The 4,105-nt window shown below is 41.7% G+C and overlaps 1 long non-coding RNA gene across 1 annotated transcript; it reads left to right on the top strand.

The window, feature by feature from the left end:
• Positions 1–176: 176 nt before the first annotated feature.
• Positions 177–3,815, top strand: LOC122459764. The gene is made up of 2 exons (XR_006280654.1): positions 177–3,117; positions 3,266–3,815. It is a non-coding gene; the product is annotated as an uncharacterized LOC122459764 (long non-coding RNA).
• The last annotated feature ends 290 nt before the right edge of the window (positions 3,816–4,105 follow it).

Genomic DNA, 4,105 nt, shown 5'->3' with positions numbered 1-4,105 from the left:
TTTAACTGTGGCACACATTGTTTTAGACCATGTTTCCCCATTGCGTTCCCTACCCTGATACAGGAGATGAAATGCAGTGTGGTGGTTTCAAGCAATTATTCCTGAAAGATGGGGCTTCACTTAAATACTTAAAAAAAAAAAATAAGTTTAAAGGAGGGTGGGGGGAGAGAGAGAGAATTAGTGTGCGTCTCATCTCCATGGACCAGAAAAACTCATCACAGGGGATATAAGAAAGGAAAGCAGGTTAATTCGATGAACAGTGAAGGTGGGATGGGGACAGAATTCAGCTGTAGAACTCACAGAATTTGGGGTACCAGCTGCTGAGGTCTTACGCTTTTGCACATGCTTCAAGGCCCTGTGCCCTCAATGGTTGGAGCTGTACTGCCAGGGTTTCCTTGGCCACTGCTGTACTTGGAATCTATTTCCCTCAAGGGCGCACAGTAGGGATTCTGCATCAGGCTGGATTAATCTTCTGGTGGTTTTCACACAGGGTTGGTGGAGTAATTATGGGCATTGCTATCCCCATCCACCAACCAGCCTCCCAAGGGATGAGGTTGTCCATGCACAGGTTCTCCACAGGGTGTGGAGAGGACTGATGCTCTCTCTGGAAATGGCAAGATCTGTTAGTGGAGGGTTTTGAAGTGGCCCAGTGACCGAAAATGAGTTGTAACATTAAGTATGCATTATAGTAGTATGGGCCATAGATATAAAAGTGAAATCCACAACAGGGGAAAGAGAGATACATTATTGATGTATTGCAGCAAATGCACCTGCTTCATGGTGTAGGGATCACTCTGAATATGTGGTGTTCATCAAGGGTTCCAAAAAATTCAGTAGAAACTGTACATCTCTTTTTTGCACCACAGCAGGCTAGAAAAACAAGATATGCTATATAAGTCCTGTCCTTAACCATTGAACCTCTGGTAAACAGTTACACACTATTGGATTTGATGATATAAAATTGTTCTGGTACTTTTTTTATTTATTTTATTTGCATCAGATTTTAACCCAACTGAGGTGATACAATCTGACCTGGACCATTATCTTTAAAAGAATGCACTAAATGTTGGCAAATTGCCTGAAAATGTCATTGCCTGGAAGTTTCTAATATAGCAAGTAAAATAAATACTATGTTTGTTTACCATAAAAGTAAAAAATGAAGAGAACATGTTTTTATGGAAGAGACTCTAAAATATTTATGCCTTTGACTTAATGGATTCAATTTTGAGTTAGAAAGATCAATGTTTTTCCTGTGTAGCAGAGAAGAAAAATACTTCTGAGAGAATTTTAGATTTGTTCTCATGTTTCATTAACCAACAGATGTTATGCTAGTTAACTATTTTATCACAGATAACAGGCAGTGATTTATATTTGATTAGGAAAATTATATATATATATATTAAGCCCTTAAAGTGGGTTATTGATCGCACAGCCTAGTGGTTCTCAAACTATGGTTTGTAGCCTGCTGATTTTGCACAGAGCTGCTTCTGTAACAAATGAGAACATCTTGAAGCAGTGATACTTTATGCTAACTAGTTTAATCAAACTTAAGAATTTTGAGAGGTTCTTTTGTGGACATCTCAACTACCGTATATTCTCGTTCATAAGCTGACTTTTTTTTAGTAAAAAAGGGAAGCATCAGAGAAAGGGGGGTCAGCTTATGAACGGGTATAGAGAGGGAGAGGTGGGACACAGCCCCTGCCCCCAACAGAGGGAGCAAGGAGAGGCAGCACAGCCAGCAGACCCAGAAGGGAAGAGGCGGGGCCAGAGTCTCTCCCCCCAGCCAGCTGCTTGGGGCTGGCAAACTGCAGCTGTACTGCTAGGCCCTGCCCACCTGGCCTAGCCTGCTGGAAGATGTGGCCATGCCGCCTGGTCTGGCCTGCCAGAGCAGGCTGCGGCCGCATTGCCCAGTCTGCTGGAGCAGCTCCAGTCAGGCCAGAGACATCCTCCCCAGATAAAGTGGGAATTAGAGGGTCAGCTTATGAATTATAGGGTCTCTTATGAATGGGTCATAAAAATGTTGCATTTTTACTTATCCATTTTGGGGGGGGTCGGCTTATAAACGAACTGGCTTATGATCAAGTATATACGGAACTTAAAACAACACAAAATATCCAAGTCCCACAGAAACCAAAACTCTCTGTATCATGTTTGGCTGTTCCATGGGCTTCTGCCAGGTGTTGTTTTTTTTAGTGTAAATTTAGAAAGTATGGTCTTTTAGAAATGTAATTAAAAATCAGAGGGCAGTGTTAACTCTAGGAAAGAGAGATTTGGCAGCAGGTGTTCTGTGTGGTAGCTTCCTTTGAAAACCAGCAGAAACAGTCACACAACTAGCAAGAGTTGATCTTTTATCATAGGAACAGTGACTTCTGTGCCTCAGAGGGCAAAGTGTAGCACACCTACAGTTGAGGTGGTCAGTGGCTCCGAGGGAAGCTATGCTGCCAGGTAGGAAAGAGTCCTACAGAAAAGAGGCAGACAGCATTTGGAGTGCAGCTTCCATCTCCAGCAGATTCTTGGAATTAGCAGGGTTTGGTACCCATGTTCCCTGTGTTACTCAATATCCCCTTACTTTTTGAAGAGAGCATTTGTTGGGAGGGCTGCAAGTTGACCTTGACATGTAAGTTACTCATTCTGCACATTTGCTGAATCCAAATCAATGAATCATGCTGCTTTACTAGTGAACTTCTATTTTCCATCCCCTTTCCACAGAATACATAACTTACTGTTGCTGAATTGAGCCCAGAGGTTATGTATGACCTGTCAACTTGTGTAATATATCAAAACTTACATATAGCAAACTTTGTTCTGAGGGTTAATTGGACTGTGATTAATATGATTTATTGTATCTTACATTATTATGGTTTCTGTTCTGTCCTTTGTTATACATATTTATTTTTGAAGCTGCTTAAAAAAAATAACTCTTCTATTTAAAAGAATAAGAAACAACATGTTAAGGGGGATGCTAAACACAACATTGTTTAGTGGTGGAAATAAATCTCTGGAATTAGCAGGAAATGTACAGGTAGAAAAATGAGAAGCTATTCATGGAATGTTTTAACATGCTTAGACTCCATGCCTTGAAAGTCAAAATGCATCAGAAGGTAGATACTTGGAGAGGTTTCAGAGTAGCAGCCGTGTTAGTCTGTATTCGCAAAAAGAAAAGGAGGACTTGTGGCACCTTAGAGACTGAGGTTTAAAATAAAATAAAATTAAAAGGTATAAAATAAATTTGTTAGTCTCTAAGGTGCCACAAGTACTTGGAGAGGTTTACTCTCCTTGCAGATGGATAGGTTAACCTTTTAACTGCTGCTGAATGTACCAGGAACATTAACATGCATCTCCATGAAAATCTTAATGGAGGACCTGCCATGAAATGACATGAAGGAATTCATGCTTTTTCTTAGCTTGGGCGTAGATTGTGTAAAGAAACCTGACTAGATGAATCGGGGAAAACACATTAAGAGGCATAGGGTAAGGTAAGATGGAGCAGGGAAAAGAATGAAAGAGGGGAAAAAACAAAAGAAGGGGTCTTCCTGTCATAAAATGTGGAAGTGAAAGGACTTTATTTAGATACCACATTTTGTTAACTGAGTGCTTCTAAAAGGTGCCAAGTCAAGAAGCTGCCTATTCATCCACAGAAGGAATAAAGACAGGTTTCAGAGTAGCAGCCGTGTTAGTCTGTATTCACATCGGAAATGCATCCGATGAAGTGAGCTGTAGCTCACGAAAGCTTATGCTCTAATAAATGTTAGTCTCTAAGGTGCCACAAGTACTCCTTTTCTTTTTAGAAGGAATAAAGTAACAGTACAACTGCATTGCTGTGTGTCTCTGACCTGGAGTGGCTGGGTGCTCTTGGGCGGCTGGGTGAGGAGGATATGGAACTTGGGGAGGAGGGCAGGCGGTTATACAGTAGATGCAGTGACGGTCTGTGCTCTTGTTGCCTTTCCTGCAGCTCCACCAGATGCCTGATCGTGTCAGTTTGCTCCCCCATTAGCCTCAGCATCACCTCCTGCGTCTTCTGATCATGTTCACTGAATGCTTTCCTGCCCTCTGTCACCGAAAGGGTACAGATGAATGCATGGAGGCAATCAGTGAGGGAGACCTC

Source organism: Dermochelys coriacea, chromosome 1, assembly GCF_009764565.3.
Source record: "Dermochelys coriacea isolate rDerCor1 chromosome 1, rDerCor1.pri.v4, whole genome shotgun sequence".
NCBI lineage: Eukaryota > Metazoa > Chordata > Testudines > Dermochelyidae > Dermochelys > Dermochelys coriacea.
This window is presented reverse-complemented; position numbering and strand designations above follow the sequence as displayed.